Source organism: Sitodiplosis mosellana, unplaced genomic scaffold (assembly GCF_009176505.1).
Source record: "Sitodiplosis mosellana isolate CC-2019 unplaced genomic scaffold, AAFC_SMos_1.0 Smas_scaffold_5, whole genome shotgun sequence".
NCBI lineage: Eukaryota > Metazoa > Arthropoda > Insecta > Diptera > Cecidomyiidae > Sitodiplosis > Sitodiplosis mosellana.
This window is the reverse complement of record NW_022595248.1, coordinates 3,770,021-3,782,202: the sequence shown is the minus strand read 5'-3', so window position 1 is coordinate 3,782,202 and position 12,182 is coordinate 3,770,021. Positions and strand designations below refer to the sequence as shown.

At 35.3% G+C, this 12,182-nt stretch overlaps 2 non-coding genes across 2 annotated transcripts; one reads left to right on the top strand and one right to left on the bottom strand.

The window, feature by feature from the left end:
- The first annotated feature begins 906 nt into the window (after positions 1-906).
- Positions 907-979, top strand: Trnak-cuu (transfer RNA lysine (anticodon CUU)). The gene has a single exon. It is a non-coding gene; the product is annotated as a tRNA-Lys (tRNA).
- A 547-nt stretch (positions 980-1,526) lies between these two features.
- On the bottom strand, positions 1,527-1,599 carry Trnak-cuu (transfer RNA lysine (anticodon CUU)). The gene has a single exon. It is a non-coding gene; the product is annotated as a tRNA-Lys (tRNA).
- Between the last annotated feature and the right edge of the window lie 10,583 nt (positions 1,600-12,182).

Genomic DNA, 12,182 nt, shown 5'->3' with positions numbered 1-12,182 from the left:
TTTCGGTTAAAAGTCATAATTTATCATTTCAGGATGCATTAACTCAAATCCATAAGAAAAGAAGAAATGCACATATGGCCTATTTCGAAGCCTTTCTTGCTGAAATTTCGTGATCTAGGATGTTTAAAAAGTTAATGTTGTAATATGCATAATCATATGGCGGCAACAGGAAGAGACAAAAAGTGAAATTATGACAAACATTTGTGTCGTGTGCATACTGCATAGAATATATTCTGATGTTTTATAATACTCGTACAGTTTTTTTTTCTAATAGAAAATGGTCTACGTTGGCACATAATGGGATTCAATGAATACACTGCACTGTGTATGGTGTGTATTTATTAATACATAAACATAATCGCTATTTGACGAAATGCGTTTGGTTAATTCCACTTAATGTGCAGGCAATTTGGTTAAAAATGTGTCTATAGACAGCTTTGGAAAGGGTTGCATTGTGCGGGAGCTAATATGCATTTCTGATATATGTCTGTGACTCATAAATTATTATGATAGTTCAAACGGTTAATGAACGCGGGTGTCACGTGAACAACATTTGGTTATTGTTCAAAACACAAGCGCTGAAGCGCATTTCGGGAAAAAGGGGGAAACGTGTGTACGCTGTACGCCCGAAAGGTTACAAGTTCAAAATTACAACAAAACCGACATGCTAATATGATTACATATTTTCGTCAATATTCGGAACATTTTGGATGACATTTTTCATACTTTTTTACGATTATCGAACTTACTTGATGAATATCGTATACTTTAAAACGAATATGATGAGTATTTATCGACACAAGATAAAAATAGATATAAAGTGTGTGTAGGTGATCATTCACAACGATTTGATCCTTGTTGCTGTGATTCTGAGCAAGCAAATACATGGACATCTTTAGGCATCCTGCCCGGTTAGCTCAGTCGGTAGAGCATGTGGCTCTTAACCACAGGGTCGTGGGTTCGAGCCCCACATTGGGCGCTATTTTTTTTTATTTTTTTTCACACCCATTTTTAGAAAAAAAAATCATGTAAATATGTTCAGGTATTTGCTCGCTCAGAATCATCGCTACAAGGATCAAATTCAAGATTTTTTTTTTTCATATTCTTTCATTCATTTCATCGATAGTGAATTATGTAACGTGGATTATTTTTCATCATAATGAAAAAAAAACAGAAAATTAATGATAGAGACGCGTGAAATTTTCTGATGACCTTGGAATTGAATCCAATTTTGGTCAAAAACATATCAATATGTTGGTTCATTTTTTTGAACCAAAATATATTCTGAAAGAAGATCAAAAATCCCATTGATTAGTCACTACTTGGTGATTGAGTTAATTTTTTCATGCTGATAGAATTAAAAACTTTGATTAAATTTCATATTTTATAAATTAAAATGATTCGGCACATATAAAAATAGATATAAATTGTGTTTAGGTGATTTTTCACAACGCTTTGATCCGTGTTGCTGTTATTCTGAGCGAGCAAATACCTGAACATCTTTTCATTATGAAGAAAAAAATCAGCGCCCAATGTGGGGCTCGAACTCACGACCCTGTGGTTAAGAGCCACATGCTCTACCGACTGAGCTAACCGGGCAGGATGCCTAAAGATGTTCAGGTATTTGCTCGCTTAGAATCACAGCAACAAACGATCAAATAATTTTGCATTAATTCTAGGTTAGAAATAGAATTCACCTATTATTATTTTCAATCCATATCGAATGTCTCCATAAACTTTTGGTGTTTTCAATTCAACCAACTGTCATTTGGAATCAATTTTCCTGCTTGACTTCTCGTTCAGAGAGCACACAATGCCAAATTAACCGAATGGTGTCAATGTATAATGATTTTTCCTAATACGTTTCTTCCGTCACTAAATCGCTCAAATTCATTAGTTGCGTGTGTTTCAATTTCCCCAATCGATGAATATTGAGGAACATTGTGTCTTGTCTGACAGACAATGTGACTTTCGTGTAAACAATTTTTCAAGCGTTGAAATGGAAGGCGAAGGAAAAAAGTTATGTTTTCAATATTCATATTCCACAGAGGGGTCATATGATATATATATCGCGTGTTCAGCATTCTATTTTTACACGCATAAAGATTGAAAGGTTTACGTCACACCATCATTGAGATAAATAGATTTTTGAGTAGTTTGCTCCACGAACGAACGAAGAAACGAAAAAAAAACTATCGTGAAAACGTATGTTTTTTGTTCACTTGCTCGTACTGATAGCGGCTGACGTATGCTGTGAAACATTACAAAAAAACATAAACAAATTATGATTTCCACAAACCATCAATTATTACGCAGTTCAACACTGTTTACGCACTCACGCTTCGTGCCGCATTTAAACTCTTAATAAATTCAAATTTTACTGGAATATTTCATCGGCTTTTTTTCGACGAAATAACCAAGAAAAAAAATTGAAGCGTATTTTGTCATTACTCACAAGTTAGCAATTATACAACTCAATCTCAACATTCAACACATTGGCTCAAGAAACAGTTTTCATTTGAAAAAAAAAGATCCGATTCCGTAAAAAAATTCATATGAAAAACAATCTAGAAAACAATTCATTAGAAAAAAAATTGTTCAGTTGGAAACTGTAACCGATATCCGAATAGATTTCCAACCGGATGCTCGGAAATGTATTTACAATTTGCGTTTTTTTCGTTGCGTTCGCTATGGGAAAATATTATGATTTCATTTAAAAATAATAATTCAAATGAAACATACGGTCGAATTTCGTTTAGAAAATGTGTTGATTTTGATTAAAATATCGAATGTGATGAATGAGTTTTTGCTTGGAAAACAAATCAGAGTTTTTGACTTTTTTCTTCGGAGGTTTTTCTTTCGCATTTTTTTTCTTCTTCTTTTGTCTAAACAAATCCTCTTTTTTATCTTAAAGTTAGATAAGCCAAATGGTGGTTAATAACCGAACAATTCCATTTTGGATGTAATTTCAAACGGATTCGCGTATTCGTTTAATTGCCGCTAGAGAAAAAATTGATAACACAGTGCGATTGCGCGAAATTGGAATGCAATTTTGCGGTGTAATCGGTGAAAATGTGCAGCGATCGTAAAAGAAGCCATTTATTTTATTGGATATCGCCTTGTTCCGTGTGATCGTAATGAAAAGCCAGGCTTCAGTTTGTAATTATTTATCGCATATTGTGTGAGAGAGAAACATAGGCAAGGAGTATGAGAGAGAGATTGAGTAAAAGAGGGACTTTATACCTTGTCTAGGTCTTTTGCACGTGTAATAAATTTAAAGGCATAACGCTGTACGTATCCATCATATGTGTGGAACGAGTTGTGCGATTTGCAACATCTAGCAAAATGTGGTTCATCGCATCGATATTAGTGCATTTTTTCTATGAAACTTGGCTGGTCGGCTTGAATGTACGTGCAATAAAACACACGGCTAAAATGGGATTAATTTCATGCAATCACAGCGATGAAACGTTTATCGTAGAATATATCGACATTCGACACTGAAACGACCCAACGTTAAGAAGTTGCACAAAAAAGGAATAGAACTGATGAATCGTAGGCAATGAAGCAGTAGTCGATTCAGGAGGAAGAGAGAGTGAGAGAGAGAAAAAGAGGAGCGAAAGTGCGAGATAAATGGACGATTAAAATATGCATTTAGATTCGCTCGATGCAATATTAATTTCTGTTTCGTTTGTTGTGTCGTTTTGCTGCCTTCCCTATTTATAATTAATACAGTTTTATATATAGATTTACGGCGTTCAACTGACGAGACCATGGTCGATTGCTGGCGTCTGGTGTTTGTAACGACCAAAACCGATGTGCCTTGTTGGAATGTTTGTGCAGAATAAAAAAAAAGAAGTAACCAGCAAACGAACGTGCATTTTGTATTGGGGGCCGTGTTATCACGGAGCGAATGTTCAACTGTGTGCGATCGCCACCCATGTTTTCGAATCGCGCGCGGACAAATCTTGTCGACATTTCAGTGTCCCTCGATCTCACATATATGTATATATGAACCATCAGAAGCTCGCGCTGCATTTTTACTAATCGATTATTCCTTTTTTAGAATTTTAATTTCCACTTCTTATGCGTGCACACCACTGACGTGATTTCGATAAAGCAGAGAGAAAAAAACACGCGAATCGACCACGCTCTCGAGCAGCCATTGCTCAAACGACGAGACAGCAACAATTTGTGTTGAATCCTTATTGGTGAGTGTGCTGGCGCAGCCACAGCACCCAAATACGCAATAATTAAGCTAATATGATATATTTATTCATTAAATGCAGTGTATCGAAATGCGTGTTACGCCACGCGAATCAAGTGAGTGACAACAAATACTTTACGCGAAAAGCGACTTACTACTTTTGGGATGCATGCTTTTTGGTCATTGGTTGAGAGATCATAAGGTAGATGGAAAAATTGAAAGCTGAATTTTGATATTTTTTTTGGGAGTATTTCTGTTTATTTCAGTATTTTCTTCGGGATATTTGGTCAATGAAAATTTTACTCAATGAAAATGCTCGATAGGACCGAAGGGCTTGCGACGCCTGAAATACGGCCATATTTTCATATATTTCCATATTTCAGGCATATTCCGTCATATTTCAAATATTTGGAATATTTGATATATTTAAGGCATATTTAAGCCACATTTTGACGCTTTTTGGTATTACCCGATATTATTTTGACTATATCTATATGAAATATTTCTCTCAATTTTCAAATATTTGAAATATAGCCAAATATGTCAAACATACGAAATATCAAGATGCATTTTGTAAACAAATAATGCTTCAATATTTGAAATATTTGGCATATTTGAATATATTTGAAGATATTTCATATATATTTGTTCGTCGCAAGCCCTTCGATAGGACAAACATTGATTGACCCTTTGCTTAAGCATTGAGTGCACTTTCATGCAAATGTAAGTCGAGATGCGCATTTTTTTCGTTTTTTCTACTTTTCTGTCTTTTCTTCAATTACATAAATCAAAAGTGTAATTTTCCCCAACTTTTCGACATGCGGCATGTTGTCCGTTTGGTTGAACGGTGTTTTTTTTTCGTTTCATTGGTAACATTTAAAATTCGGTAACAAATCGGCACGATTGGACTTAAAACAATTGGGAAATCAGTTGAAAAAACCATAACAATGCATAAATAAATGAAATCGAATCGACCCGGTCCCGTTCGCTTGTTCGAGATGTTTTGGTGAGATAATATTTTATAACAACACATGGTATCAATCAAATTGTCAGTGTGGCTCAACCAAGCTGTTATTTTCCGTTTATTCGCAACTAAGTTCGCAACTCACACAATGTCCGACTAATCACAAAACCGATCCAGCACAACAACAATGTAAAAAAAGCACGTCACGATGTGCAATAAACAATTGCAATATGTTATTCATGAAATCGAGAGCAGTTACAAAAACCCGGGAGAGAGAGAGAGAGAGAGAGAGAGAGAGAGAGAGAGAGAGAGAGAGAAGGAAAAAGAGACAAAAAGAGAGGTTGAAACGGGAAAAAGCAAGAGAAAGAGATCGAAGAGTGTGCGCTTCGATCCATGGCATGCAAAAAGTGTGAGCCCGCCTGTGTACATAACAATATAATTTGTACAATTTAAAATATTATTTGGAGTTGAGTTTGATATTTGTGGTAATTTTGCGATTACAGTTGGTCGACAGCCTCGTAGCCAATATGTGAGTGCGCTAGTACGCGAGTGCGACCACTTGTATAAGTGCAACGAAAACAAGTCTATAATTTCGCGGTGCATACAGATGGTTTTTTCTGTCATACACACGAAATGCGATTTGTCGGTTTGAGAATCAACGCGACGAAGATTGATTTGCGCGAAAGAGTGAGTGCGAGAGCTGAAAAGGGAACGCAAATCGATGAAGAAATGCAGGAAGAAAATGAATGAAAAAGCAAAATGCTGCACCACGCAAGCGATTACAGATGATTTTAATTTGTGATATTGTCTAGTTTCATTTTCATGTGCACAGTGCAGCAGAAAAAATAAACACACACCAAACAAGCAACGATCCAATCGTTGCGCACTGTGATGTGCCGTACTGATTTTCTATCGTTTATTATTGGTGCAGGCCGAGCTCCTCTCTTCTTTATTATTTTTCGCTGCATTTGTCTATAATTTCGAAGCGATAAATCTCCGGCCACAACATTCATTCGGCACAAAGCAATATTCACTCTGCTGTTGCTGTCTATTTCGTGAGAGAGTAAATTACTGGGGCCGATCACATCATCTTGAGCGCTAACATTGTAATTTGTTTTGATTTGTGCAACTAATTTTAATTGGTTCGTCGCTTTGCAAGCGTCTGTGCAAAAGAACAAATATGCCTTTTGTATTTGTGTGTGTGCTGTTTTGCAGCAGATTGCGATCGCATTTGGTGTTTTTGCTGTTGCTTTTTTCCGCGATGCCGAGAACAACTCATTTTTATGTTTTATCCTCTGTCAAATCATTGTTGCGAGCAGCATTGAATGTGAACACCAAAACGGAAACACAATCAACTTAATTATTATATTTTTATGCTAATTCTCTCTGCCTCGCTCGCCTGTCTATCGAAATGTTAATCAGAGCCCAAAACGTTCTCACGCACCAAATCGCGTTCCACCGGCCCTGCAATGCGCAACGCACAAACTCTCCTCTTTCTCGCTCATTCTCATTCGCACTCACACACCCACTCTATCGCTAGGCGATTTGCGCACACATTTTTTCTCCATAAATTATCGCTTCACATAAATTCATCGAAATTGTTTCACATTCGTTTTCACGGCAGCAATATTTGTTGCGCGCCGATTGTCACCCGGAAAAACTCTATTTTTTTTTCGAATCATACATATCGAAACTAACTCATATTGCGTATATGGCGGCCGCCGCTTCGATTTAATTTATGCATGAAATTACCTTATTAACATGATAAATGATAAACAGCACAATAAATACATTAAATAACGCGATGGCAGCGACCAAACGCCTCGAAACATTTGCAAATTATGTAAAATAATTTTTGCGCGGTGATTTTCTATAGAAAAAAACCGGCATTGTTCTAACGACAACTCTATATGATGAGTAGAATAAACGATACACACAAACAATATTTGTCAAACATGCTACCTATGACAATTTGATGTGCAAATGAGCAAAAACCGTGTCTTATTACCACTATGATTTATTCATTTTCTTCGTTGCAATGGGTGCGAGAAAAAAAATGATATGAACATTCCATGAAAATGCTGTCACCTGTGAACACCAAGGGATTTATGCATATCAATGCTTTGTTTTGCTTGGCTTCATTTTCAGTCAGTTTTTTTTTCTCCATTTATATTCAGTTTTTTCCATTTATATTTCGTTTTTTTATGTTTATTTCCAGAACTGAATTCCCATTAGAACGAAGCATAGTGTCGCCTTGGTGTGATCTGAATTGAACGAGTGAGCAGACACAAAAACCAAGAATTATTAAAACAATATCAAACGTTGATTCAACAAACCAGACACAATAAAAACAAACTTTATGAGTTCACGACACAACCATGTCCGGTCGATAGAGCATTTTTATTCAGTGCTTTGTTCTCTCTCGATTCATTCTAAAATGATTTTTATCGATTTACATAACAAACAAAAATATCGTTATTTTTTTTTTTATTGTCCGGTTTTCAATGGAATAGATTCAATTTGAAAGTATTATTTTCGAGATTTTATTCGAATCATTGTCCACTGGTTTGAAATACGAATTTCAATTCATTTGTTATTGACGTTATTGATGACGTTTTTTTTGTATGAAATAAATATTGAGATCGAAATGAATCGATGCAAAAAAAAAAATGGCTGCGGAATATGGGCTTGGCGCGAATGATCATTTCGAGTAATTTTCATAACAATGACCCAAAATACAAAAATAGTCGTAGTCAGGAAATTGCAGTGATTTTTTTTTCTCTGTCATTCTGTGACAGAGAATTTCTGTCAGATCAGATGAACTGAATCTCACATTTTTCATTCAAACCCCGTCAATAAATTAATCGAAACGGTTCCAATTTTGTCGTATGCTCTTTTTTTTATTATTTATTTTCATCGAATAATGAATAAACGACATATGAAATAAAGCGCCATAGAATCCAAACAAATAAATGCGATTCAATTGAAAAAAAGAAGAGAAACACAAAATATATTGACAGAAGAAGAGAGAGAAAAAAGCGAAATAATCAGCGGAAATGGAAACGTTTGATTGATTAACGTCACATAATATTACCGCCAATGCAATGTATACCTTTATTAAATTCTATCGCTCGTTGTGCTTTTATGAATGTGAGCGCGATATTAATTGGATAGTGCTCGTGATGATCAATTAACAGGTGTGTTTCATCTCATACAGTACTCGTTCGCAAGTTCGTTATCATTCAACAGCCACAAACAAAATTGTTTTTTTTCTCTTCGAACGAGACAGATTAATTGGTGCATGCGATTGAATGGCAATAATATTGAAATTGTGCTATTTCGTAATTTGATTGAACGAGTGATTCATTAAGTACACAGGAATTTATAAATGAATGTCTGATTGGTTCAATGCTGAGAAATATTAGGAGAAAAATTCCGAGAAATATTGAACAATTGATTGAGATAGAGTCATAATTTATGAATTTTAAAATGATTTTGTGTCGAATGTCTGAAATATGCGGTGATTTTGATACAAAAAGACAGATAAGGCCAAATCTGGATGAAATTCCTGATTTTTGCCACCCAAAAAAATAAAATCTAAAAATAATCGACAATCAAAGGAAATTGACTTCAATTATGGTTCTGATATGTTGATCCAAGAAGACCGTGACTGCGTGATGAGTAAACTGATGGTACAATTTTAATACGTAGAGTCTACAACTTTCAGTGTTGAGTCACGTCCTTCTTTTCTTCGAATGAAAATAGTTTTTTTCATTTTATTTCATTCATTTTATTTATTTGCAAGCAAATCTAAAAATTCCATTATTATTCACTTCTACGTATCGAAAGTTTTAAAGCATTTCTCTCTTCACATGTCGATAAACAGAGCAATATAAACTGCATATAAGTTCATGAAATGCTGCATCAAAAACTTGGCTTCATTTCCTCTGCCCATAATGACGTAATCGGTGAATAATTCATATATTCGGCAATGGTACAAGGTCGACAAGCGGCCTCGAGCATCAACCGTTACATTGACTTCGATTTTCTAATCAAATTTTCCAATCTCCTAGCGAATTCTTTTCCATTCAAATCGAAAAAAAAAGTGTAGGCCAATCGACACCGGCTCATCGTAAATTCCATGCAGAATTGGAGTGTTTCACGTAGCCAAAGGAAAGTAGATATCTGCAATGGTCGAATTTAAAATGAAAAATGTCTTTTGAATAAATGCATAAATCACATCGTTGCAACAAAAAATGCATTTGCCTAGCGAGAGAAAGACACAAAATGTGGCGATTAAATGCAATTCCAGCAATTGAAATGCATGAAATAAAATGTGTGTTAAAGCAAAAGCGAGCAAAAGTCATCGAATCAATTTTCAGTGAGCGTATTCGGTTGATGTGCTCGCGTTGAGACGAGCCCAGTTTTGAGTATGTGTGTGTGTGTATGTGTGAATTTCTCATTCGGTTTTGTCCAGATGACCGATAAATATTATTTATTCAGAATGGCATGAATATTGTGTGTCGTGATGTGTCGCCAGTTTTCATACCATTTCATTCTCTGGCACATTTGAATTTATTAATTTTACACAAATTTATATTCGCAGTTACTACATCATATGCTGCGTAAATGTAGAAGCACCCAATTTAGAATGCGACGCACGAATTCGAAATATGGCTGTGGTTCTCATGTGAGAAAAGAAAAAAACCCAAAATTTCATAAGTTTGCCGCACGGTGACAGAAGAAAAAAAGCAAATCGTGTTATTATTTATGAAATGCGCAAAGAAATTCGTTAAGTTAGTTCCGTGTTCGCATGGCGCTCCATGGAATTCAATCAAAACAAATGAAGTCATCATCATCTTTTTGTGTTCGTCGTTGTCGCAACTGAATTGTAAACTACGAAAGCGATTATTTGATACCGTTATTGATCCAGTTTGAACAAAATAAAAGAACTTAAGAACTAACCGTTCGAATTGTTTGTAATCGAATCATTAATAATATTTAGAGTCAAAAAGAAATTGAATCAACGCGGCGATTTCTTTAAATTTCACCGTGCAGACGGCGAAATGATTAATGGAACTTGATTTTGGGATAGTCATGCGACAAATTAACTTCATATAACACCATTGTTGTTGTTTTTTTTTTTTGAGGCGCAAATGTTCTGAACCGATCAGTTGATCTAAAGTGGTAGTCAACATGCATTTAATACGCGGCGATTGAGTCATTAATCATTTTACAAAGGTGCAAACAGTTTGATCTCACTTTGATCCATTATATGGAGAGAGCGATAGAGACCGTGTAAAAGAGAGTAAGAGAGTGAGAAAGACAGAGAGGGAGAGCAAAATTATCGATTAAAATCCGGCATATAAAATGGGGTTAAACACTGTCATTTCGAAAAGTGAAATCACTACGGCACTAAATCCATATGTAAATATTCGATATAATCCAAATAAAAAAAAAAAAACCATAATCAAGGCTTTTTTTGCGCCAGAAGTAAAAAAGAATGCATTTAATTAACGGCTAATTGTTGCTTGTGTGCTCAAGCTGGAAAATATTCATTAATTTTACTTTCGCGTTCATTTACAATAAGGGTTAGCTGCGACGACGACGGCGACAAACCGTGTGGTTTGACAAATGATATTGCACATTTCGAAATTGATATTCGAAGCAACAGCGAACGAACAAACTCCGATTCTAATACAATGCGATCAATTTCGGAGCGAGCGAATAAAAGTGAGCTCAAATCAATTTCGGGCACGTCACGAATCAGGATTTCTATCGCCTCTATTTGAATAAATACTTATAAAAAAAACCTTTTTGGACTGCGAACCGAATTCAAACAGTTCCAATTTTTTGTTTGTTAAATGATACCAATGAAATTAGGCGCTTGACAGACAATAACAAATAAAACGCAACCGAATATTGCAATTGTACACATTTGGAATATTAATTTTGTCAATCTTTCATTTGTTGAGGCTTTGGTGTATATCAACAACAGCAACGACAATAGTCATGGTAAAAAAAAAAGTAGCAGGCGATAAACAGAGTGTTTTTTTTGACAGCCACCTTACTGAATTCACTGAAATTAATGACAATATTCAATGCATATGAATGCAATCAGCCACAAAAACTCGGCAACGAATTTAAATTTAAACTCGCAATTAAACAAAGGAATAAGTAAAATGAAGTGAAAAAAAAACAAACAAATCCAATGAATATTCAATTCTCTCATAGAAATGAGTTCATAAAGATAAATTTATCAAACGTTTGTTCGCTCATAAAATCGTGCAATGGAAAAATTCGACTTTCTGCTTTGGTACTACGATTTGAGCTACGGTTTTTTCAACTAATTTTGGTTTCGACGTAATTTCATATGCGAAACAAGTAGGCAATTATCCTTAAAAAATGTCAAAGTGGAAGTAGAACTTTTCTTTGGAACTTTCATTTCATATAGAAAATGAAGAAATAGACTTCTTCATGGACTTTCTTCTCAGGTTTTTTTTTGTGTGGATTTTTTTTGTTGACTTTTGCGGTCATTTATTGATTATTTTTTCATTCCAAATAATTTTTTTCCCTAAGAAAAAAAAATACCTTTCACAATCATCTCAACGAAAACATATTCCTCGTCGTGTCATGTGTCTTTGTTTTGCTTTTGCAAGTTCCTTTTTCGTCGATAGCAGTGTTTATTCAAAGGTTCTGTTTTCCCACGAACAAAGTGCTAAGAAACTGACACCAGTGTGATTTACGCGTTCAGCGCGAGCGTTGTGTCGTGTCGATAAACTTGATCCTATCTCGCACACATGAAAATCGATTACCGGTTATTCGAATTCAGAGCTCTTTCAGCTCACACATGCAAAACACGCCGTTGCTGCCTATATTTCGTTGTTTGCAAGTGTGCGAAAAACAAAGCTTCGAAATCGATCGAAATAGAAAACAGCAACCGACGATTTCCCCTGTAATTCGACTCTTACATTGCTCTGCCACGTAGTTACCCTTCGATCTGTTGAACCT